Below are 27666 nucleotides of genomic sequence, written 5' to 3' on the forward strand. Positions count from 1 at the left end.
CTTTGAACTCTGTGCTTTTATTCTACAAGTCGGTGTGATTCTCCCTTAGGCAAGACTATAAAATTTCTCTGAACTTGTTTTTCTAGTTCAGAAAGCAAAAGTCAAAATAAGGAGGTGAGTTTGTCTTTCCTACCAGATTCAGGGAAATAAATATAGGCCGGAGAATCTCCTCTCTCAAGGAGAAATATAGGGAGACTGAACGGAGACTCTGAAGGAGCCGGTACTTGCTATATGGTTGGAGGCAGTGTTTGGTGGCAGAAGCCACTGAGTTCTGTGACTTTAGGCAATTGGCTTAAGGTCCCTGGGCCGTAGGGGTCTCCTCTGTAAAGAGGGGACAGTAGTAACTCAGCAACCTAATGGCTGGTCCCTGAACAAGATGATTTCAGGCTGTTTTCCTGCTCTAAGTTTGCAAAGGTAAGACATGGGAGAATCATCTGGAGAACCTGATGAAATATGAATTCTGACTAGTAGGTCTCAAGTGGGGTGTGGGAGTCTGCAATTTTGACATGCTTGGGGTGATGGAGATGCTGCCAGTCCACAAACCACACTTTGAGTAGCAAGAAATTCGGCCACAGCTTTCTGCTCCTGGCCACCAAGTGTCTGTCAGGAAGTGAGATTACAACTAAGATTTTCACGAAGCTGAAGAATTTAAAATGGTTTCAAAAGGAAGCCTCTGTCTTTGCCTTATTTTTCTTTGGCTATATTTCCTCGTTAAACAGACAGTTGCATGAAGTGCCTTTAGCAATTTGTTTGTTGGCAGAAACAACACCTTGTGAGCCAAAAAGGGTTTCCTCTCTGATGAAATCCTGAAGTTATAATTTCTCTTTTCCACCTCTATTCTCCTGGAAAATGTTTGCTTCCCATTGGCAGCACCCCTCAGTTAACTGGCCAGCTGGAGACGGCCAGGAAACTGCCAGAAGATGCCTGCTGGTGTGGACATGCTTAGCTCACCAACGTGAACAGGCAAACTGAATATGGTAAGACGGGCCAATGATCACAAAAACACGAGGGAAATCTACTGCATTGATACTGTGGGCATGGCATTGATTTAAATGTTTTAATTAAAGAAAGTACATATTATACACATCAATTCAGGCAATTTTTATGGTCCTACTGAGGAAAAGTTTCTATTGCAATGTTAGATTCCCTGGGTGACCTGCCCTTTCTGTATTTGGCTACTTGTGAGATGAGATATGGTCTTAGGGAGCAAGGTAAGCCCACATGTAAAAGGGGCCGTTTCAAGTCTATAAGGTCTAGACAAGCTTGCATTTACATATCCTCAAAACAGTAAGTAATAACACTTATTTACCTTTGTATAATCCTTCACAATTAAAGTGCTTTCCAATCTTTTTTTCTCACTCAAGCCTCCCTCACAACACGGTATGATATGGGTAGGTGGTGTTAGCCCCCCATGTTGCAGACAAGGAAGAAAACATTTAAAGCTGCTTGACCATTTTTAAGTTAATTTTAAAGTGACAGACCCCAAACCATGTCTTCTGATTCCAAATCTAGTGCTCATTTGTATTAAGTCGTGCTGACTACAGAATTCTGCTTGGCTGTTCCTTAAAGGTAGCCACTCAATTCAGTCACACACTCACAAATGCAACAACAGTCGCAAATGGTGACTTTTTAAATTCACCGCAGCCTCCACGTCTTATCCATATGCCAGCTCGCCCTCTTCCCAACCACAATCTCTACCACAGGTGCACCACTAAATACTACAGAGCACTTTCAATTCATGTCTAGGACCCTGGCCAGAGGTTAAAATGCAATTTTTCACATGGGAAGTCACTAGAAAGAGCCGGTCAGCAAAAATTACTGAGTTAGTTATCTATTGCTGCTCAGACTATGACTTAAAATAACAATACACATTTATTATCTCACACATTTTCTGTGAGTTAGGAATCTAGGAGGGGCTCAGGCGGGTGGTTCGGGTTCAGGGCCCATTATGAAGTTTCGGCCAAGCAGTCATCTGGGGCTATAGTCATCTGCAGGCTTACTGGGGACTGGGAGATACAATCCTAAGCTCATGCATGTGGCTCCTGGCAGGAGGCCTCCGTTCCTTGAACAGAACTCTCTCCATCGGGGAGCGTGAGTGTCCTTACAACACAGCAGCTGGCTTCCCTCAGAGGGAATGATCCAAAAGAGCCAGGTAGAAGCTGCAATATCTTTTATTCTCTAGCCTTGGAAGACACATTTTTCAATTTCCACACTACCCCAGCTGGTTACACGGGCCAGTCCTGTTCAGGGTGGGAGAGGGCCATGCAGGGGCACGAACACCAGGAGGCTGGAGTCACTGTGGGGTAGGTTAGAGGCTAGCCACAAAAAATTATGTAGGAATTTCTAACTTTTCTTTCATTTTTTTTGAGGAAAATATTTATTTTATCAGCATGTATAAATAGCTGGGTTGTTATACTGAGGTTACATACTGAATCATGACGGACTTTACACTAGAACTCTCTCCTAATACCCAAGTTGGTGATATCCCAGCCTTTGAATGATTGTAAAGAGGAAAACATACATGTAACAAGATTTGGCTCATAATTAGTACACATATGGATTTGAATAGTCAGAGCCTAATGAAATTTCACATTGTTCCTCAAGTGGACAAAGTCATATTAGGGGAAGTAAGTATGTAATTATTTTTAGCCTCACATTATATTGCTAGAATTCTAAGTAGTCACAAAACTCATGGGGAGAAAAATTCCACAAAGCTAGGATGTGCCATAACCTCCATGAAGGTGGGGGTGAACTGATTAAACAGAGAAATGTACAGAATAGGGGACTCTGGGAGACATTTAATGGGGTCTGTGTCAGAGTTCTCTGAAGAAATAGAACCAATAGGATATGGGAAACAGACAGAAAAATACAGAGAGAGATAGAGACAAAGAGACAGACTATTTTAAGTTATTGGCTCTCACTATTGTAGTGGGAGGCTGGAAAGTCCAAATTCTATAGGGCAGGACAGCAGGCTGGGGGCCTAGGCAAGAATTAATGCTGCAGTCTTGAGTCCAAAGGCAGTCTGGAGGCAGAATTCCTTCTTTCTCAGGGGGGACCTCAATTTTTTCTCTTAAGATCTTTAACTGATTGGATGAGGCCCACCCACAGTGGTGTTGGAGCAAACGTCTGTGTACTATAGTCTAGTCAAGTTGACACATGAAATTAACCATCATAAGATCTAACAGGAGTATTCTTTCCCAGCTTGTACTCTGACAGAGAAGATGAATGGAGCTGGCAAAGAGACCTCAGATCCCCCGTGTAGGTTGCAGAAGTCACAAACAGTAGCATTCCAGGACACTCCCGGGATGAAGTGCCATCCCAACACTTACATGCTGACTTGCGGACCTGTTACTTAACAAACGGAAATCAGAATCTACTGCCTACCTTGAAAAGCTCTTGGTCTCTAAGTATTCATGGTCAACTGTCCACAGATCTCTGGTAGAGTTCTCCTTACAGTTATTCTCAGAAAATTCTGTCATCTCATTCTGTTTGGAGTTTTCAAACCTCTCTGGTGAGCCTGACTATTTGGGCCAAAACACTGATGGCCATCACAAACAACACAAGGCCACTATGCAGAGCGGACTCTGTGCAAGGCTTCCTTCTGGCAGGTGGGGACACCCAGTGTTGCACCATGACTACAGAGCAAGAATCAGCAGAAAAGCCTCAGGAGGCTATTAAAGTCATTTTTCCTTAACTATTACTGATGTAGTGATTCAAATGAGGAGCCTTTGACAGAGACAGCAGACCAAGAAAACCATCAAAGTGAATTTTTTAAAAAAGCTTAATTCAGGGGGGGGGGGAAAGGGATAAGAAAAATTCCACTAGATCCCTTATAATAACCATGAACTACTCCGAACTTAAAAAAAAATGAGGTGTCTTAGATTGGATTCCCCAGAAATAGACTCTGAGATGTGGACTTTCATCAAATCTGTTTGTTAGGAAGGGATCCCAGGAACCACTGGTAGGGGGAGAGGAAGTGGGCAGAGAGGGCCGGTGGCCATCAAGGGGCCAGTATCAAGCAGAGCCCCACAAGGGGTAGTCACGGCTCAATTCCACAGAGCTCTAGGGACAGCCGGTGGAGGCACTGGAACATTTATACTCTTGCACACATTCATCACTTGTAAAAGGCTGAATTGGGTAACTCTGGGTGGGGGCGGGGGGGGGGTGGCCAGGAGTGAGGGGTAAATCCCTAGGCACTTCTGGCTCTCTTTCAGTACTGGAGAAACAGCCTCTGGGCATCTGAGAGCAGCCTCCCCCTCTCCCCCCTCAACAAAAGAAACACAGGAAATGGTAAAAGGATGGAAGGGGATACAGATGGAACGGTGATAGCAACTGCTATGTGGGGGAAACTTTTTTTCTTACACTTCCTTCCTCTTTAGAGTTCTCTAGCTCGATTTACTTTGTTCCTCCAATCAGACACCCTCCTGTCACATGCCTCCTCTAAAAACAAGTAATGGAATCTGGTGCTTAACCTGTTATCCATCCCAAAGTGCCTGAAGTACTAAACCCGACCCACATCTCCAATCACTTCTTGGTTCTTGATATTTTTGACCATCACTTTCACTTCTTAGTTACCACTTACATTTCAATTTGATCACCCAGTTGTGACTCTGTCTTACCAACCCAAATCCCAAATCTAAGTGAAATTTTGGTTTGCTTTGCACCAGTCCACTCAATCCCATCAACCTGCTGCACAGTGCTTAGTTCCTCAAGGAGTGTGAACCTCTTCCAACCCTAACTCCACTTGGCCTCTTTATTTTTGAGAGAAAGTCAGAGATACAGCATGAGTGGGGGAAGGCCTCTTGATCTGAACCGAGGCATTGTTGAATTATTCAGCCATGGTGTTTATGGAATTCTAACTCATATATAGCTGATAACATTCCCAAGACATCAGCACCCACAAAAGAGAAGAAAAAAATCTTGAACTCACAAGGTTCAGTGCCCTCTCCCTGTTAATATCTGGCTCCTTCCCTCAGAGCATATATGTTTTTGTGCTCTGTGATTGTCCTCATCCAACACACAACAAAAAAGCCCAGGGCATGCCTACTGATTTGCATTAAAATCCTTTCACAAACAGCAATAATGCTAAGTCATCCCACTAGAAAATTAATTCTGCCCTATTTAATAACTAAGAAGAAATGGAAATGGATGTGCTATATATGTGCATGGTAACAGTATTAGAAGTGTTTGTTTCAGTGAAGCCAAAGCCAAGTTTCAATAATGGAAAAGAGGGCATCCTGCAAGCAAATTTTATTTCTAATTTACATTTTCCAGTGCTATGAGTGAATCTACCAACATTTTCAGAACGCAAAGACAATGAGCAGAAAATGACTTGGACCAAGGGTCTGCAAACTAGAGCCTGTGGGCTAGATCTGGGGCTGCCCGCTTCTGTAAGCACAGTGTTCCTGGAACACAGTCATAGTCCCTGTCATCCCTGGCCGTTTCCTCTCTATGATGGCAGAGCTCGATGGCAAAGTTGAATAGTTGTGACAGAGACAGTATGCTCTGCAAAACCTAAAATATTTACTACTGACCACTTAAGAAAGTTTGTCCACCTCTGCTGTAAACAGTAAGCAGTTACTGGTCACTCCAGATAAATATTCACAAACTGTGGAACTGGAAGCAGCCTCTCCCTCAAATCTAGGAGTGCACCAAGAGTCATCTCAGCAGAATTGAAGACATTCCTATCACTCTGGAAATTCCAAAGGATTTAGGAACACTGTCTCATGAATCAGAGTCAAAGATCAAAAAGAACAGAAGATCATTATATTACTCTTATCATTTAGGAACTTACAAGGGTTTCAGGAAGTTCCTGTGCCAGGAACTGGGGGCAGAGAACAATACATACATTTTCTCTCCATTTCACAGAATCTAATTTATATCTGTGACTGAGGGAAGGATTCTCTGAGAACAAGACATTCAAATTGAGGCCTGAAGAATGAATAAGCATAAGCCAGGTACACAGTGAGATAACATGACGTGGCTTCCAGAAGAAACAGCATTTGCAAAGGATTCGTGAATTGGGAAAGATATGGGCACACCCAAGGTACAGAAAGGAAGCCAGTGTAGCTGGACCATCAGGAATAGGGTGGCCCACCATTCCAGTTTCTGTGCTAAAACTGAGAAAGTCCCAGATAACCTACGATGGCCAGTCTCCCCAACAGGATTGACGTGAATCAACATTGGGTGAATTTGGCCAAGTGGAGAGCAAGTAAACATGGCCCTTGTGGGCCATGTGAAAGGTTTTCTATTTTGTATTTGAAACACAATAGAAAGCCACTGGAGGACTTCAAGTAAGCAATGACAAACTCTGATTTACATTCTTAAAAGATCATTTTGGCAGCCATTTAGAGAATGAACTAGTTGGAGGCCAGAGACTTGCCCAGAATCAGGCGAGGTGACAGTTGCTTAGCCTTTGGCAACTGAGGCGTTAAGTGAGCGCCCCGGGAATGGATACTCAGAACCCATGTTAGAGATGACAATTTGAGACTGGCAAAAGTTAGAGGACTTGTCTAATGTCATACAGCCAGTGTGGGAAGCCTGGACTTGGCCTTTCTTTGCATTTATCAGGAAAAAACAAAGTTAAGAAGATATATCCAACTGTATGATCCTAAGTAGGATGAAAATGTCTAAGAGAAACAAAAGGGGGAAATAGATTTTGTATTTATAAGTGACTATGGTTTCTCCAGTTTGATCAATTACAAAATTCAATTTAAAACACAAGCGAAATTCAAAACAAAACACAAAATTAATTGTTAAAATAGTGGGATAATTTTTATCAAATTATTTAACAAGAAAAATTTATTAAAATGTGACAATTCAAATAGCCTAAGTATTGTGTTGATTGCCTCCACAAGATGAAAAATGACGACTGTAAACAACAGGGAGAAAGAAAAGGATTAATGTGAAAGTGAGATAACGTTACACATTTCTGACTTTAGAATCTGAATTAATAGATCATGTTGAAAAGCCCCCAGAAAACTTAATAGGATAGAATCAATCTTGACAATGGAAAAGGTATATATACATAAAGATATATAAATTCAGGCCCATCCTTGCTTTTGCTGTGTATTCTTCTCAAAATGAGAAAACTAGAATTGCATTTATTCCATTAAATGCCTTTGTACATTAAACGCCTTTGTCAAATACACCTAATTTTTTATAGGCCATTCAACTAAACATAATTTCACACCTTCCCAAGAGAAAATTAAACAAAATAGGAATATATTAATCTAGGACTATAACTAGAGACGCGAAAATAGAGACAGCTGTATGTGCTATTTATCAATGTTGACATAGAACAATCTACCTAAAGATATGCTCTGAAATCCCACGCCTCAGCAAAAGAGCGCATTTTACTGTCACCGCACCTCCCCCAGTCTCTGAAGGTTTTGTTTCCGTGACGATAAAAACTGAACACCGACCTGCTCTAAAGCACTGATGGCATGTGCTGATGCTACAGCTCTCCAAGGACTATTTTTTGGAAAAGGGAAAGGGTAATACAAAATAATTTAACAGACAATTTGCATCTTATTTGGGATACCTCAGGGGTGAAAACTCTCTCTGCCTAGCAAATGCTGGAGCCAGGCGTTTGGGTGATTGACTGAGAAACTCCCAAGCTCTCTGGGGGTAAATCTATAAGTAAATGAACACACCTCACCACACAATTATCCCCACAGGAGGCCCCTCAGACAATTTCAAGATCTTGCATCCACCTACTTAGCACATAAAATGGTGTCAATTAAAGCATAAAAGTGTATCATCTCCGTAAGACTGCAGCTTTTATGACCATTACAATAACACTGGCAACATCATTTCTGCTTATTAATGATTTCACACCCATGAAATTCAAATACAGTAGGTTTTCTACCTTAGAGCACTGTATTCAGGAAAGGAGCTCCTGCTGCTTCGTTATCCTTTATGCCAGTTTATTAAAGATTGTTTAACAGGGCAGTACACATGCAGAAATTATTCATGATAGCCAGGAACACTTAATGCTGCTTTTCTAGTATCTCACTTCATGCCTAGAAGAACAGTTCCCAAAGAGTGGTCCAGGGACCCTGGGAGTCCCCAAGTCCCTTCCAGGAGAGTCCAAAATCTAAACTACTTTCATAAACAGCACTAAGATGTTATTTCTCTCTTTCACTTTGATCCTCTCATGAGTATAGATAGTTTTCCAGTCACTGTGTTACATGTAATGTCATGATAAATCTAAATGCAAAGCAGATATGAGAATTCAGCTGCCTTCTATTAAGCCACTTTTTAAAAACTGTAAAAGTATAAAACAATGCCCCTCTTCTCAATACATTTTCTAGTTTGAAAAATACAGTCAATTTTCATAATATGCAACAACATGGATGAACCTTGAGGACCTTATGCTGAGTGAAATAAACCAATCACAGAGAGACAAATACTGCATGATTTCATTTATATGAGGTATCTAAAATATTTAAATTCACAGAATCAAAGTGTGGCTTCCAAGGGCTGGAGGAAGGGAGAAATGAGAAGTTATTAATCAGTAAGCATAAAGGTTTAGCTAAGCGAGATAGGTTCTAGAGATCTGCTGTAGAACAGTGTACCTCTAACTGACATTACTATAGTTCACTAATAAATCTAAGAGGGGAGGGGCATCTGGGTGGCTTAGTTGGTTAAGGGTCCAAGTCTTGGTTTCAGCTCAGGTCATGATTTCATGGTTTTGTGAGTTCAAGCCCTGCATCAGGCTTTGTGCTAGCAGCATGGAGCCTACTTGGGATTCTCTGTCTGTCTCTGTCTCTCTCTCTCTGCCCCTTTCCTGCTTGCACTGTCTCTGTTTCTTTCAAAATAAATAAATAAACTTAAAAAAAATTTTTTTAAATCTAAGAGGGTAGATTTCATGTTAATTGTTCTTAATGCAATGAAATAAAATTCAAAACTAGCTGTCCTGTCAGGGTACCCCCTGAGAGGAATGCCCTAGGACTCCCCCCCCACCCCAGTTTACATCTACTTCAGCTTCAGCTAATCTGCCAAGGTGACCTCTATGCATAAAGCCCTGCGGCCCCCTGGCTTGCACTCCTTCAGCTTTCCCTGTCCTGCCAGAGTGCCCTCAGTGCTTAGAACCCTGGGCTTCCCCCTGACCTGCCCCCACATCAGCTTTAGCTACCCTGCCAAGGTACGCTCAGTTCATTGGACCATGCCACCCCTCCCATGCCAATCTACACCCACTTCAGCTGTAGCTATGCTGCCAGGGTACCCACTGCATGGAGAGTCTCGAGACCTCCCAGCCCATACCAGCCAGCTCCAGCTAGCCAGCAAAAGTCACCAAGCACACACAGTCTCTCTTTTTTTTTTAAGTTTATTTATTTATTTATTTTGAGAGTGTGTGTGGCATGCATGAGTTGGAAAGGAGCAGAGAGACAGAGAGGGATAGAGAGAATCCCAAGCAGGGTCTGTGCTATCAGTACAGAACCTGGTGTGGTGTTTGAACTCATGAACTGCAAGATCATGAACAGAGCTAAAATCAAGAGTCAAATGTTTAACTGACTGAGCCCCCCAGGCGCCTTGCACACATAATCTACATAGGGGACAACCACACACATGACCATTTCTCCAAGTTTAGGGTAACTGTTCCACCTAATCCATAGAAACAAAGAGAAAGTAAAGCAAAATGGGGTCACAAAAGGAATATGCTCCAAAACAAAGGTCAAGACAAAACCTCAGAAAAAGAACTAAATGAAACACAGATAAGCAATATACCTGATAAAAAAAATTTAAATAATGATCATACAGATACTCACCAGACTGGGGAAAAGAATGGAAGATCTCAGTGAGACCTTCAATAAAAAAACAGAAAATATGAAAAAAGAACCAATCATACCATAAAAATACCATAACTGAAATAAAAAACACACTGGAGGGAATCAAGAATCAACCAGTAGATTAGCAAATGCAGAAGAACATATCAGCATTCGGGAAAACAAGGCAATGGAAAGCAGCCAAGGTAAAAGCAAAAAAGAAAAAAAAAATTGAAAATGAGGATGGGTTAAGGGATCTCTTGGACAAACAAACATCCTGTTATAGGGATCCCAGAAGAAGAGAGACTGAAAAGGGCAGAAAGCTTATTTGAAGAAATAGTATCTGAAACCTTCCCTAACCTAGGAAAGAAAACAGATATTCAGATTCAAGAAGCAGAGAGATATCCAAATAAGATGAACTCAATGAGGTCCACATCATGACATATAGAAACTAACATGTCAAAGGTTAAAGATCAAGAGAGATTTTAAAAGCAAAGAGAAACAAAAATTTCATCAAGGGAAACCCTAAAAGTCTATCAGTTGATTTTGCAGCAGACACTTAGCAGGCTAGCAGGGAGTGGCATGATATATTCAAAGTGCTGAAAGGAAAACACCTACAACCAAGAATATTCTACCTGGCAAGGTTATAATTCAGAATTGAAGGAGAGATAAAGAGTTCCCCAGACAAAAAAAAGTTAAAGAAGTTCATCACCACTAAACCAGCCTTATTTACAAGAACTGTTAAAGGGACTGCTTTAAGTAGAAAAGAAATGGCCATAATTAGACACAGAAAATCATGAATAAAAAATGTAAAATATGACAGTGTACACATAAAATGTGGAGGAGGGAGTTAAAAAAAGTGTTTTTTTTTTTTTAGAATGTATTTAAACTTAAATAACCAACAACTTAATATAGACCACTATATACTTGGAATGTTATATGTGAGCCTCATGGTAGCCACAAATCCAAAACTTAGAATAGATACAAAAAAAAAAAAAAGAAAAAAGAAAGAAAGAAAGAAAGCCAAACATTACACTACAGAAACTCACCAATCACAAAGAAAGAGAGCAAGAGAAGAAGAAAGGAACATAGAAGAACTATAGAAACAACTAGAAAACAATTATCAAAATGGCAATAAGTACATACCTAGCATAATTACTTTAAATGCAAATGGGCTAACTGTCTAATCAAAAGACAAAGGGTGGCAGAATGGATAAAAAACAAGACCCATGTATATGCTGCCTACAAGAGACTCACCCCAGACCTAAAGACACGTACTGACTGAAAATGAAGGGATGGGAAAATTTACCATGCAAATGGAAACAAACAAAAGGCTAGGGTAGCAATACTTACATCAGACAAAATAAAAAACAAAGACTGTAACAAGGGACAAAAACAAAAAAGGGCATTACATAATGATGAAGGAATCAATTCAACAAGAGGATATAACACGATTATAAATATCTATGCACCCAGCACTGGAGCACCTAAATACATCAAGCAAATATTAGTGACATACAGAGAGAAACTGATGGCAACACAATAATAAAAAGGGGCTTTAACACCCCACATCAAGGTGGAAAATCAATAGGTAAACAGTGTCTCTGAATGACACATTAAATCAGACGGACACAACAGATATATATACAGGATATTTCATCCAAAAAAAATAATACATACCCTTTTCAAGTGCAAATAGAACACTCACCAGGATAGAGGACATGTTAGGCCATAAAACAAGTCTCAATACATTTTTAAAAAGTGAAACCATACCATGTATCTTTTCTGACCACAACAGCATGAAAGTAGAAATCAATCATTAAAAAAACTGCACCAAACATAAGCACCTGGAGGCTAAATAACCAATGAGTCAATGAAGAAATTATATATATGTGTGTATGTGTATATATATGTGTGTGTGTGTATATATATATATGTGTGTGTGTATATATATATATATATGAAAATGAAAATTAAAACACATGGTCCAAAATCTTTGGGAACAGCAAAAGCAGCTCTAATAGGGAAATATGTAGTGACAGAAGCCCATCTCAAAACCAAGAAAAAGCTCAAATAAGCAATCTAAACTTCCATCTTAAAAACAAACAAAACCAAAGATGAGTGGAAGGAAGTAAATAATAATGATCAGATCAGAAGTATAAGACACAGAGACTCAAAACATAATAAAAAAAAAATCAATGAAACCAAGAGCTAGTTCTTTGAAAAGATAACAAAATTGAGAAATCCTAACCTGGACTCATCAAGAACAAAAGAGAAAAGACTCAAACAAAATCAGAAATGGAGGGTGAGAAGTAACAACCAACACCACAGAAATACAAAGGATTATAAGAGACTCCTACCAAAAAAATAGTAATAACAAAACAAAACCATAAAAACACTAATAAACACGCAAACAGATAAAAATAAGAACTTAAAAATGAAGAATCTATGGTAAAAAAAATTTGATAGGCTCACTGAAGGCCTTAATTCAGGTTAAAATTCCAAGACAATCTCCCTATTTTGAAGAATAAAGATATCCGGGAGTTATGGTTTTAGAACAAAATGTAATTAATATCAAATTACAAACTTCAACAATGTGAAAACAAAATATAACTAAAAATCGAAGTAAGAGAAGTCACCCTGCAAAAGCCTTACCATTCTGACTTATCAGAAAGAGCAGGAATTCAATAAATATTATCTAAAGTGACACGCATAGGGGCGCCTGGGTGGCTCAGTCAGTTAAGCATCTGACTTTAGCTCAGGTCCTGATCTTGCAGTCTGTAAGTTTGAGTCCTGTGTCGGGCTGTGTGCTGACAGCTCAGAGCCTGGAGCCTGCTTTGGATTCTGTGTCCCCCTGTCTCTCTACCCCTCCCCTGCTTGCCCTCTGTCTCTCTCAAAAATAAATAAAAACAAAAAATTATTTAAATTAAGAAATAAAGTGACATACATAGCTAATAAATACCATAATGACTCTAGCCTTCACACATTCTTATGATCATTATTTTTATCCTTAAAGAATTATTTTACATCCTCTCCCTCCCCAACTCTCTTTCCCTCTTCCCCTCCCCATGGTCCTCCATTAGGTTTCTCCTGTTCTCCTATTAGACCTATGAGTGAAAACATATGGTATCTGTTCTTTGCCTGACTTATTTCACTCAGCATGACACCCTCGAGGTCCATCCCCTTGCCTACAAATGGCCATATTTCATTCTTTCTCCTTGCCATGTAGTACTCCATTGTGTATATATACCACATCTTCTTGATCCACTCATCAGGTGATGGACATTTAGGCTCTTTCCAGGAGTTGGCTATCGTTGACATTGCTGCTATGAACATTGGGGTACATGTGCCCCTATGCATCAGCACTTCTGTATCCCTTGGGTAAATCCCTAGCAGTGCTATTGCTGGGTCATAGGGGAGTTCTATGGATAGTTTTTTGAGGAACCTCCACATTGTTTTCCACAGCAACTGCACCAGTTTACATTCCCACCAACAGTGTAGGAGGGTGCCCGTCTCGAGGGTTGAAGGGGGAGGGGGAGGGGCAAAAGAGGTGGTGGTGATGGAAGAGGGCACTTGTGGGGAAGAGCGCTGGGTGTTATATGGAAACCAATGTGATAATAAACTATTTAAAAAATAATTATTTTAGTAACTAATATCTTCTATGATAAAGAAACATCTGAAGTTCAGCAATTACTTGATTTCAGTTTTTGATTTGTTAATTTCAAGTAAAATTACATTTAATACCTAGGAAAAAAATACCATACTGCTTTTCTGTTGCTGCTTTAACAAATTATGGCAAATGTAGTGGCTAACACAACACATTTATTACCTTATGGTTCTAGAGGTTAATCCAAAATGGGTTGAACTGGGCTCAAATCAAGGTATCCGCTGGGCTGCATTCCCTCTGGAGGCTCTACAAACCTTCCTTTTCCACATTCTAGAGGCTGCCTGCCATCCTTGGCTTATTGTCCCCACCCCACCCCCGTTTTCTCCATTTTCAAATCCATCAATGTCAGGACAAGTCCTAATACTGCTGTCTCTCTGTTTTTCTCTCTTCTGCCCTCTCTGTTCCACTTTCAAGTAACTTTGTAATTATACTGAGTCCACCCATATAATCGAGGATAATGTCCCTATTTAAGATTTTTTAAATGTTTATTAATTTTTGAGAAAGAGAGAGAGAGACAAAGTCCAAGCGGGGCAGAGGCAGAGAAAGATGGAGACAGATTCTGAAGCAGACTCCAGGCTCTGAGCTGTTAGCACAGAGCCTGACATGGGGCTCAAACCTATGAACCGCAAAATCATGACTTGAGCTTATCTCAGCCACTCAACTGACTGAGCCACTCCTGCTCTGATAATTTCCCTATTTTAATGTCATCAGATTAGCAACTTTAATTTCCCTTTGCCATATAAAGTAGCATATAAAAAATTCCAGATATTAGGAGATGGAGATCTTTGGGAAGATACCCTACCTATCACAATTATCCTTAATAGTGGTAAACATTTGACTTTAAAAAAGAGGGATAATTTTTTTAAGAGATGGTACTGGAAAAAAATCCTGAAAATTCCTATTCACAATAACCTCTTCATTCCTCTCTATTCTTTGAATTATACCCATTTTTTTCAAAATTATGGATCACTTTAATGTAGATATGTCTCTTATTTCTCCAGATTCTACATTTCCTAATGGCATTAACACATGCTTTCCAAAGTGGCTAGCAGAATACCTTGAATTTAGCAGATCCTCAATAAATACTGTTGACTTATATTTTGATACAGAAAGGTCAGTACAATCACAGACAGTATGTCATTAAGAGCAGGAGAGACATAAAGTGCTATGAGAGTTGAGGAGTGAGAAAAAGCACACTGGTCTGGACCCAACGTCAACACACATTAGGAATATAGTAGTAAAATAATTTCCATAACTAGTAAGCATTCCAGCTTAATAATTCTGAGTGCTTTAAATATGTTATGTTACTTATTCCCTGCAACTATGCTATGGCATTGATATTTTTCCCATCGTACAAAGAAACTGAGGCACAAGGTTTAAGTAATTTGACCCAGTTATATAGTGACTGACAAATCCAAAACTCCAACTAGACAGCCTGACATTACAACTTGAACTCTTGATTACTAATTGAAAATTGTGGAAGGGTTCATGTTTTTATGAGTAAAGGAAGTATATTAGTTTGCTGGAGTTGATGTAATGAAGTACCACAAAGTTGTTGGCTGGAAACCATAGAAATTTATTTTCTCCCAATGCTGGCCATAAGAAGTCTGAAATCAGGGGCACCTGGGTGGCTTCATTGGTTAAGCACCTGACTTCGGCTCAGGTCATGATCTCACAGTTCGTGAGTTTGAGCCCCCTGTTGGGCTCTGTGCTGACAGCTTGGAGCCTGAAGCCTGCTTCGGATTCTGTCTCCCTCTCTCTCTGCCTTTCCTCACACTCACACTCTATGTCTCAAAAAATAAACAATTTAAAAAATGTACAGAAGTCTGAAATCAAGGTATCAGCAAGGTTGGTTCCTTCTGTTGGTGCCTCTTTCCTGCCCTCTGGTAGACACTGGCCATCCTTAGCTTGTAGATGCATCACTACAATCTCTGCCTCTGTCCTTCCTCACATAGTCTTCTCAGTGGATCTGTCTTGTTTTCTCTTCAAAGGACTTGTCATTGGATTTAGGGCCCATTATAATCCAGGGTAATTTCATGTGATGATCCTTGCCTTAATTACACCTACAAAGACCAAATAAGATCACATTCTGAGGTTCTAAGTGGACATATTTTGTGGGGGGCACAATTCAACCCACTTTAAATAAGTAAAGGTTTTTGGGTAGAAGAAAACTTCAGCATAGGCTCATACAGGTAGAACCAAGTCTGTTCTGTTACTACTATATTCTGTACTCTCTTTTCCCAGCAGAGCAGGCACCCAATAAATGTCTGTGGAAGTCTGAGTGTTGATAAAAATGTGTTCAGGGAATGCTTTGCTGAAGGAAGTGAATTAGGATACAAAGCTGGAAGATCAATTAGGATACAAAAAAACAGGATATAATGGTGCCTGGAAGGTACAAGGAAAATGGTGGTGGGAAATTCCTAAAAGGAAAAATTCCAGAATTCCCAAAAATAAGCCCAGAAAAAAAGAAGAGATTATTTTTTGATAGTTTTGAAGAGACTGCTACAGAATCAGGCAATGTAACAGCTTTTGAAACTCATAGAGGCAACTGCCACTTGAGAAAATAAAGTCTATTATAATAAATCTTTCAGAGGAAAAAGAAATACCACTGGCCATTTTTTTTGATCACTGTAAGGAACATAGAATTTCAGTCACAAAGGAACCAACATAAATGGACATTGTGGCCACACAAGTATCTTGGAGATGGTGGCTCAAACAGCAAGCTTCTACATGCCAGGCTGTGTAAATAAAAAGACCACGACCCAACAACACATCAGAGGCAACCCCCAGCAGCTGGCATCCCAGGCCAGCTCTTCCCGGTCCAATTATCAGGAGTCCATCTGCTTGTGTAACCCTCACTAACTCACGTTTTGGTAACCTGCTCCACAGATGTCACTAATGACTTACCTATTTCACCTGACCCTTCACCTCTAATTAAATTTTTTTTAAAAATATAGTTTATTACCAAGTTGGTTTCCACCTCTAATTAAATTCTATCCCCTCTGTAGTCTTGTGTAACCTGCTGGTCTGAACACTTCTGATTCATTAATATGATCAACTGGTGTCCAATAAATACAGTTCATTTCCTTCGCTGGTTGGGAGGGCATTGTTATTAGAACAAGTCTGAAAGACCTCTGGGGCTTCCCTGTGCCACACACATAGTCTGAGGTAGTATAATGGCCTCTCGGTGCTGAGCCTGGACATGATCCGATGGTAGGACTATGACCAACACCTATAATAGTTGCTTCTATTTTGCGGAAAGCTGTCACAACGTAGAGGAGAAACCTCTGGGTCAAAAAAGTTATGGATTTGGGACCAGGTCCCAGTTCAACAATACCTCTTCCATCCTTACCTCCTTGTCCTCACATAAAAAAGGGTCATTGATGTATGTCGTCAAGTGTTTGAGAATTTTAGCAAATCAATCCTCCCTCCCAAGTAAGAAATAGAAAATGAAGAACAAAGAAAGATCTGTGAGTTTGAGTTTGAGAGAGTTGAAATGTAAGATCAACATTTAATAAACTGTAGTGATTGAGGTGCCTGGGAGGCTCAGTTGGTTAAGTGTCCCACTTTGGCTCAGGTCACGATCTCATGGTTCACGAGTTCAAGGCCTGCATTGGGCTCTGCACTGACAGCTCAGAGACTGGAGGCTGTTTCAGATTCTAGGTCTCTCGCTCTCTCGGCCCCTCGCCCATTCATGCTCTGCTCTGTCTCTGTCTTTCTCTCTCTCTCTCTCTCTCTCTCTCTCTCAAAAAAAAAAAAGGAATAAACATTAAAAAAATAAAAAAAACCAATGGTAGTGATTATTGAAACAGCCTCCCCACCAGAATAACCTGTAGAACTTAAAAAAAAAAATTAGGCACAGAGAGATTTTCCTAGAGTAGCGTTTGTTGCCCCAAAGGACTTTTGGCAATGATGAATTCATTGTTCCAAAATGTGCAATCCAATACAGTAACCACTAACCATAGGTGACTCTTAAGCATTCCTCTCTCCCCATTTTATTACAGTATAACTGACATATAACATTGTATTAGTTTAAGTACTTGAAATGTGACTAATGTGACTTGGGGAAAGATTTTTAAATATTTAATTTTTTTTAATTTTTTTTTTAGTGTTTTATTTATTTTTGAGACAGAGAGAGGCAGAGCATGAGCGGGGAGGGGCAGAGAGAGAGGGAGACACAGAATCTGAAGCAGGCTCCAGGCTCCGAGTCGTCAGCACAGAGCCTGACGCGGGGCTCGAACACACGAACGTGCGATCATGACCTGAGCCGAAGCCGGACGCTTAACCGACTGAGCCACCCAGGCGCCCCTAAATATTTAAGTTTTATTAATTAATACTTGAATTCTGATAACCACGTGTGGCTTAGTGGCTATCCAAGTGGACAGCATAATTCTAGATCAGTTGTTCTTGGTATGTGCTCCTCACACCAGTAGCAGCAGCACCACTGAGAAACTTGCTAGAAATGCAAAGTCTTGGGTTTCATCCCAGGCCTACTGAATCAGCAGCTTTGGAGGTGGGGCTCCCTGCCAGTGTGTGCTGGGAACTGTTTAACAACTGGCTCCTGAGGAAAGCTCTGATTGGCAATGCCGATTTCTGTGGTGTAAGTACTCAGTCACCATGGCTGACTTCACACTACCCACAGGCTATCACTGACTCGAGCCTGGAAGGAGATGTATACAATGGGGTCTACGAGTCAATGCTAGCAGCCCCCGCATGCCCCTGAACCCAGCCCTCTGTGTTTTAACAAACACTCCACATGATTCTAATATATGGGATAGTTTGAGAACCACTGGAGTAGACCTTCTAAATCAATGTTTAAGACGACAGAGGCTATTTCATATTTTTTAAATTCCCATAAGGGGTTCTGATAAGCAGCCCAGTTCGAAAACCTGGACTCAGAATATCTATAAGCAGTCACCTTGAGGAGGCAGCGGTCTCCCCATGTTTGAGGTATGCTGCCTCAGACCAGTAAACCTGCTCACTCCTAAGCATGGACAAGCCCAAGCCTCGCCCCCCGAGTGGAGGGTCACATCCAGCCCACCTGCCTTCGAGTTGCCCTTCCAAAGCTTCTCCTCTCCTGACAGGATGAATGACGTCACAGGCTTAACCAACTCTTGGGGCGGACCCAAAACATATGCAACACTGGCCCTCTAACCACAACTCCTGCTTTTCTCTCCCACTTAAAAAAAAAGTATTGAAAATTACATTATTAGGATAACCTATAATTTGCTCCAAATAATTTTTATTTTAAGAAAATCTCATATAGATATCTGAAGACACCTTAGAGTTGTTTGTAAGATACGCTAGGCAAAAAATACTGTCTTCAACAAGCCACTATGTCCTTCTATATAGCCTGTCTACCAGAAGTGTGGGAAGACTGAATGATTTAACTATGCACATAAAATCATATCTGGAATATTCTGATTCCATATGCAGCCCTAAGGGACGCAAAATAATACATCTGAAATGAGATAGACTTTTCCCTTATAAATCTGTGCAGCCTGCTGAAATTTCTTTATATTCTTTATTTTCTAACTAATAGAATTTTCAGAGAACTTGTCTAAAACCAGGAGGTCATTTATACATATGGCCGCCATGTAGAGCACAGAGCACATCCTTGTCTCAGAAAACCTTCCTGATTTCATTACAAACCCAGGGCAGAGAGTTCCACTAAAATCACTGCACATATTTCTTGAACATTTCCATTGCAAAAGTCATAGTTATCCCTACCAAGCTCTGTATTTCAATCTGAATTTGGCCTAAATCCCACATGAGACTACAGTGGAAAACTAATATATATTCTTGCCCTTATTATGCTCCTTAGTACAAAATATATTTACATTTATAATGTATTTAGGGAAAATACCTGGACATTTTAGCTGCCAATTTATGGGCTCAGGATGGTTGGCCAAAGAACATCTTTTGAAGAAAGAACTTGTTCCAGGTCCTACTTGTGGGTATCACAGTGGCATTCCTGGCTCACCAATGGGAGGACACACACATCTCTGAGAATTTGGCTTGGGTTCCACAGGCTGTCGATGGTCTTGACAAAGAAAATTTATCTATATCTATATATAGATATGTAGCTATGTATATATCTATACATATAGATATATATTTGATGCTAAGCTAATCAATCCAGAGGGACATAATTGACAGGTGTAACTAACCAGACTGAGTGATTTTTATATTTCTTATAAATACAAAAACTAGAGCCAATAAAAGTATTCCAAATCATACTTAATTCATATGGTGAAGGTGCTTTTAAGCTATAATCAGAAGGTCTCCTGGGTAGTGAAAAACTGAAATATTATTCATCACCAATTTAAAGGTTTTATGTAGAGCTTGAGAAAATATTGCAACTTGCTCTGACATTATATTTATTTAGTACGACACTGTTGTGCACATTCTGTGTCATGCACTGTGCAAAGTTCTTTGTTTACTATCTAATTTATTCTTCCCTTAATCCTAGAAAACTAAGTATTATTACAATTATGCAGATGAGAAAACTGAGGCTTGGCGATAACTTTTTTCCCCCCAAGTTCACACAGCTGGTAAATGGCTAGAAGTTGGAAAAAGGCAAGTCTGGCTCCAAATTTCTATCAAGCACACCAGTGGCTTCCAGTCTGGTGCATTTTTGTGAAGTGTCTATGGATATTCCAGAAGCTTTAGTTACTTTTCTTTTGCATATAGTGGAGGTAAGTTTACTCCAAATTAGAGAAAAGTGCTACATTATAGATTGCTCATTGAAATACTATTTTATTCACCTCAAGCATATGGAATATAACCACGTGACATCTATGGAGGGGTGTCTGTTCGCTGTCCTTCCTAGAACGTGCTGATTAGCTGAAAAGCAGGCAGTGAGCCGGCAGCCCCCAGCTGCGGCCTCTGAGGCTACACTGAGTAGGAGGGGATGGTAGGGACACAGCATTTCTGCCCAGGGCAGGATTCCTCTATGGGCAATCTTTGATCCAGAACTCTCCATCAGAGCTATAGTGAGGTCTGAGGCCCTTCCTGCCCACTGGTCCTTCCTTCCCGCTCACTTCTCACAAGTGTCAGACCCACAGAACAGTCTGGAGGCTCTCTTTGCCTGCCCCTGATCCTGACCCCATTTTCTTTCAACATAAGGTACCCTCAACTCATCTCCTGCATTTCTCTTAGTGTCTGCTTCCCAGATGACCCAACCGATAAGCCCACTGAAGAGGTGTGTTCACATACCGGCTCCAGCAAGCCTGTTATAAGAGTACCCACTGACCAGCATTTGCTCACACCCTGTCATCTATAAAGTGCTGTCACGGATTCCATGGGGAGACTAAGCCGATGCAAACAGAAGAGACACGCGAGAACCTGTAACAGACTCCACTTCATAAAATCCCTGTGTTCCCATTAAATGTGTACACTTACCCAATACATGAAGGGGTCTGAGAGGATCATTTTGTGGTGACATGACCACTTCTATTAAGCCAAATACTATGGGTCTTGCAGAAGAAGAAACCCTATTGTTGCACTGTGCTGACTTATACTAGAGATGATTTAAGTAGAGGGCTATTTATAAAGAAAGAGGCAATGATGAAGGGACTCAAAAAGCATGCATGGAAGACTTCTCTTCCCGTGTCTCTGACACTCTTCCTTTATTTTTCATCTCTCCAGTATCCATCTGGTATAATTAGATTATCACCTCCCTTAAGAAGGAGGAGTAGAAATTACAGGTTAATACCAATATACACAAATTGCCCTCTTCTGGCAACTTGTAATTCTATCGTTTCCCCCAAATGAATCAGTCTCTTCAAGAAATGTATGCTGATTATGACAAAAAGCATTACTGTCCTTATAGAATTTTTCTCCTAGACTTAATAATTTATTCAACAAATATTTACCAAGCACCAAGTCAGAGCCAGTCACTGTCAGTAGGTGGATATAAAATGACGAACAAGAGAGACATACCCCAGGCTCTCGTGGAGCACAGAGTCCAGCGCAGGCTCTTCAGACTAGAATGTGCACACACATCACTGGGGTTTTGCATCTTCTGATCCAGGAAATCTGAGGCAGGGTCTGGGATTCTGCATTTCTGACAAGTTCTCAGGATGCTAGTGACGTCGGTCCTCAGACTAGGCTTTGAGTAACAAAGGACTGGCCTGTGGGCTCTCAGCTGCTGTACTGTGACCTACTTCCATACTGGGTGCCATCAAATTGGAGCCGATGAATATTGGCAATATAATGGGAAACACAGACTTGTATCATGATGCCTATTTAGTGGAATTTTGAGCTGAGAGATCAGCATTCGTAGGCGTACGATTTACTGAGAGTAAAAAGTTAAGAGGTAAGGTACGGAATGACATCGAGATGGCATTCTGAGAGCACGGCCTCTGAACACGCCTGCCCAATCAGAGCACTGATCCACTCTCCTCATCAACGACACAGAGCTGACGGGGCTGAGGGGACAATTTCCTTTAATTTTCTTAAAATTAAAGCTTTTTCTTAACCAGTAGTTACTTTGTAGCCCTCTCTAGTATACCACTAAAATTTCTCATCCAGAACACTAATGAACACACAAAGGTTAGTCTTTCTCAAAATGTGTAATCTCACAAATAAAAGGCGGCCAAATATAAAGCTATAGACCATACATTCAGAAGCAACCATTTATGACAACTGTCAATTTTATCTCTTAAAATGGGGTTGTGAGGAGATGGAAGGCAGAGGGAAGGAAGGGAGCTCACCTAGTTCTAAGCTGTGTGAAGCCAGGAGAGCAGGCCGTGTGGAGTTAAGCTATGGAGGGAGGTTGGGCTTGTTCTTTTTCCTACATTCAAAAGAGAAAATGAATCTGAGATATAAAAAGGGTCAAGTCACTTTGCTTTCTCTACAACCCCAAATGCTCAGGCACAAAATGCAGTGAAAGGCTGCAGGCATCTTAACTCATCTACAAACATGTACTTAGCTGGCTAACCTTTAACAGTGAGAACTCTCATTAATAATTTAAAGAAGCCGTGGCCAGAAAAAGAAACTGGGACAGGTCATGGGGTTAGCAGGAAATACATGGTTGGCTGTGAAGCTAGGGATGCACTGTTACACTGCACGCTCCTAAAACTGTATCCTTGCATGTGGACGCCGATGCACGGAGTAAGAGCGTGAGTTTCTAAAGAACCTTTCCCACAATCTCAGAGACAAATCTGACTGTAAATGCTGCAAATGCTGAGAATGTCACAAACATCACTTTCTACAGCAGATGTGGGAAAATGGACTTTTTTAGAATAAGTCAAATTCATTATACTGCTTGCACACAGACATGCTACTATGAAACATGACAATTGCTCTGAAACTTTGTCAGTTTCATATTTTTCTTTTCTTTCCTTTTTTTGGAAGTGAGAGAAGAGAAGTCAGGGGAAAATGCTGTTAGTCAGGAATGACAAAAGGTATTAGATACTGCTGCCACAGTTCTCTGCCAGAATGGCTTTTTGTTTGTTTGGGAGATGTGCTATTTCACTTCAAAAACCCACAGACTGACAACGGAACACAGGAGGTGACTGATACTGCTGTGGCCCTCAGTGTCATGGAACAGCCCCTCTACAAAGGGTACATGAGACAGATTTAAATCCCCATCACGGATACCTACATTAAAGTCTGGTCTAAACACATGCCGAGGTAAAAAATTTCAGTGAATCAAAGACGGCTAGTTGACTGGAAGCAAACCCTGTCCAAAACAGCTGTTTAAATTTTCTGCAACAGTGTAACTACCATTGGGCATCATAATGATGTTCTCTTGGTGGCAGGTGCAGGAGCCCTGGGCACAGCTGTAAGCCTTGTGTGTATGGGAAATAACTGCATCACTCCCCCCAAACCACACTGTGGCATGCCCAAATGCTGTCTGAAGCATATGTTGTGTGAGGGGTTAGTCTATTATATTTTGTAGTCTATCCGACCTTAAAGCCATGATTGATGCTTCTTTCATTTTCTGCTTAATTGATTCATTCCAAACATGAACTGCCGACAGGTCCAGCATGGCCATATGAGGATGCTCTCTGGCCGACCTGCAACACCTCTAGCTGAATGACCACTGTAGAGTTTGTATTTGGCTAAAGAACGGACCAGGGAATCACACACAGCTGTCCCAGGTGAGAAACTTATTTCGAGATGTCCCTGGGTGCTGATTTTCTGTATGAGTAACTGATGTTCTTGGGGACTGGTTTTCCTCGTGTTTCTGGCGTGCCTCTCAGGACACAAGAGTGAAGTGGCCACCTGGGCAGGCGTTATTCTGCATCCACTTCAAGTTTTCAAATTGGATACAGTCTTTTAAAGTTCAGTTAGAGGCACCTACTCAGCCTATCATATGAAAGAAACACTCTAAACTATTAAATATGCCTAAGGGTAGAGGATTGGCACATCTTTTTACTCAATATCAGATTCATTTTAATTATCCTCTTGAGCTGAGGAAATTAGGGAGTGTCCGTAGAAGTGTGTATTCTGAAGTGTCAATATGAGAGTCAGGCGGAAACACTACGATACAACGCAAAACTAACGCAGCGGAATATGTGACAAATAGGAAATAAAACCACCATCAGTTTATATTTATAAATCAAGGCTTTGGGGCATGTAAAGCTCTGGAAGTGATGGGACACCCAGGAACACAGAAATGAGCCCCCGCACGTAGTCTATTTTGAAGGCTGATGAGCCAGGCGGCTCCACCAGCTTCTCTGTCCCGGGTTGGGACTGTTACTTTTTGTTCTAGTATGTTCTAGTTTGGGCTGCTTTCCGAGGACACTAGGTCCTATGAGACTTGCTGGTAGAGTTTGCTGCCACAGCAGTGTGATCCCTCCAACTACAAAGGCTGAAGAGAGGAGGTAAGGGATCCTTGCCCCTCATCTTTAAGCCCATTTTCCACCTGAGAGAAGACCCCAAAACTCTGTTAATAGTCCTTGTGGAAGGTAATATTGCTTAGCTGACATTAGAAGAAAACCCCATGATCACTCTCCAGACTAGGGATTTTGTGTCCCAAGTAATACTAGAGATTTTCTCAGCTGCCTTCTATCTCCACGACCTCACCTGAGTCTCTCTGAGCCATTCATTAGCTAAAGCACAGACTGACGGGCATATATCATAGTGAGTTTTTCCTTTCTTTTTTTTCTGGGTATCTTACTAATGTCCTTTTTATATATCAACTTTGTTGAGGTATAATTGATAGACAATAAAATGCATTCATTTAAGGCATAGAGTTTAGAGAGTTTTGATAAATACATACATCAGAGTAAACTACCACCACAATCAAAATACTAAATGTTTCGATCACCACAAAAGGTTCTCTTGTGCTCTTTGAGTCAGCTCCTAATGCCCAGACAACCTACTGGCCTCATTTCTGTCACTAGAGATAAGTGCTGCTGGTCTCGAACTTCACAGAAATGGACTCATTCAGTATGAACTCTTTATTCTGTGGCCTCTTTCACTCAGCACAATATTTCTGCTATTCATCCATATTGTGGTGTGTATTGATAGCTTGTTCCTTTTCAATGCCAAGTAGTATTACATTGCATGGATAAACTGCAAGTTTGTTTGCCCATTCTCCTATTGTTTGGCCGTTGACTTATTTCTAACTTTTGGTACTATGAATAAAATTGCTAGGAACATTTGTGTACAGATCTTGTAGACATGCTTTCATTTCTCTCAGGTAACTAGAAGTAGAATCGCAGAGTTGATAAATATTTTAATTTGTAAAATTAAAACAATAAAAATATATCATTCCTAACAGAGTTCAAATCACTTTATTTCCACTTGGACATTAAAAGGGAAGAGATGACACCAAAAGTCATAGAGCAGCCCAACTGCAAAGGACGTGTGGACTTCGTATAGGTAAGCAAAGCACAATCCCCTTGAGGTGGGTGCTTTCTCTGAGCACAGGGAAGGGGCCCTGGACTTGCTCAGGGAGTGGGTTCAAGGATAATGAAGTGACAGTTGATCAGACTATGGGCGGGCAGCTGAGGCCCGCACCACTGAAGCATTCACATATGAAGAGGGAAGTTGGGAGCTATGCTCTGCCTGGACCTGTATCATGCCCATGAGTCCCAATCTGTTCTAGCTTTGCACAAAACCCTATTCTGAAACTCAACTGTGAAGTGCTGAAAACAAGGCTAAAGTACAATGAAATTCCTGGCAAAAATTAATGTGCAAGAAATCATCAGTGTTACATACAAGGAGTTAAACAGGGGTAATTTCTTTGACGTTCCAGTTGTGCCTTCTCATTTGATTACAATGGTTACCCATGACTTTGGCCGGATTAAATCAGATGTAGTCAACTAAATGTACATAAATGTAAATAATGTGTTACGCTTTTCTTTCTCTGCAACTAACTCCTCATAACTCCTGAAGGAATTTTCCAATTCAACATCAAAGACTGATTAAACATTGTGTAGAAGCTTAAAAAAAAGACTGTGTAATTTTATTTTACCTATAAATGCTAGATAAAAAATAAACTAAAACTTCCTCTGGGTGCTGAAAGTTTGGAGTCATGGTTTCTAAAAGGCAAAGAGAATGAGGTGATGCCTGGGTGACTCAGTTAGTTAAGCATCTGACTCTTGATTTCAGCTCATCATGATCTCACAGTTCTTGAGTTCAAGCCCCCTGTTGGGCTCTGTACTGACAGCATGGAGTCTGCTTGGAATTCTGTCTCTCCCTCTTTCTCTCCCCATTCCCTGGTGCTTACACTCTCTCTCAAAATAAATAGATAAATTTGAAAAAATAAAAAAGGCAAAGAAAATGGACAAAACAACTACTTCAGAATTCATAAACAAATTAAAGTCTCATGACTCAAAATTTCATGATTAAGACATATAGTCACTGGTAACTTCTAGTTGCCCAGAACTCTAATTAATCATCAAACCAAAGAACATTTTCATAGTTCTAAATCTCTCTTTTCAATTGAGAAAATATGAGTTTGCAAGGGGAATGTTTAAACTATTCTACAAGGCATTTGGCCTAACTAAAACCACAATGTGTTTTTTGGATCTGACAGTTTATTATGGGAGACCTACGTAGCATAAACAAGGTGGTCAAAGGAGTAGATTTGACCATTTCCAGTGTGGCTGGGAAATCAATACCTGGTCTACCATACTGAAACCTTCCTGACAGAAGAGAAAGGAGGACATCAGCTTGCGTCTCCTGGTAGCAGGTGCAACCTGTGGTCAGAACTGGCCTAGGTGTAATCTGACTACTACAGGTCACAAACATTAGCAAAGAGATACACAAACTCTGCCTTTTGAAAGTCCAATTCATTTGACGTCTGTCTGCTTCTTGCAAACCTATTGCTCCCACTCACCATCTCCAAATATATACACTTTGGGAGGAATGGAAAGGGTGCTGCTCTAAATGGTAGGCACTTCTGAGTTCTTGAGCAAATTACTTAATGTTTTTGGTTTCTCCTCCATGAAATGAGTAGTAAGTACTTTTCCTACTTGAGACACAGAGGCTGAGCCCAGACTTCTTGATCCTAGAGCGCCCACTCAATATCCTGTCCTGGGAATTCCTCCTGATACATAGGGATGGCTCTACCTTACGTAGCAAAGCACAGGCATCCATATCAGGTGCTACCTGATGGCCTCTCAGCTTTACATTTTTGGAAAGAAAGGCCCATAGGATATTTCTATACTTCCAAGCTTTACCTTTGGAAAATAACAATATATTAAATACTTGAAAAGGATCCACCTGATATACATATTTGTTTATCAATAACACCTGTTACCAGATGGCTTCCACAGCACCATTTTAAAAGTTGGCAAATGCCAACGTAAAGAGCTTTCAGTGCTAGTTTCCTTACAGGTGAAGGAGCTCTAATGGCTCTGGCAGGAAGACATCAGATGCGAATTTGGGCTGCGATGACAAACCAATCCAAATTTCACTACCCTCACCCTTGGTTTGGAAAGAGAACTCAACTGCTTCCAGAGAGCTGTTGCACCACTGTGCAGCCATGAGGATGCACCTTGAAGACCTCCCACTATACGGAGTGTAACTGCCTAAGGGCCCCAGGGCCGTGTTCTGAAATCCATCCCCGTGTTCGGCCCAAGGCCACTACCACTGCCAGAGTGCAGCAGGGATACTCAGGCAAGCCCCTGACAACTGACTTTCCTTGAAGACTTCCTAATGTCTTGTTTGCCTCTGTCTGCCTAGCAGACTAGTACACATCCATCAAACCTCTCTGTTTTTACTTGGAATATGACTTAATCGTGGCCTGATGATTCTCTCAGCCTT

The 27666-nt window shown here is 40.8% G+C and overlaps 1 protein-coding gene across 2 annotated transcripts in view; it reads right to left on the reverse strand.

The window, feature by feature from the left end:
- Window positions 1-27666, reverse strand: part of NEK11 (NIMA related kinase 11) — a 220879-nt gene that overhangs the window by 89933 nt on the left and 103280 nt on the right. The gene's annotated exons all lie outside the window — the stretch shown is intronic.

The sequence above is a fragment of the Suricata suricatta genome, chromosome 5, assembly GCF_006229205.1.
Source record: "Suricata suricatta isolate VVHF042 chromosome 5, meerkat_22Aug2017_6uvM2_HiC, whole genome shotgun sequence".
Taxonomy (NCBI): Eukaryota; Metazoa; Chordata; class Mammalia; order Carnivora; family Herpestidae; genus Suricata; species Suricata suricatta.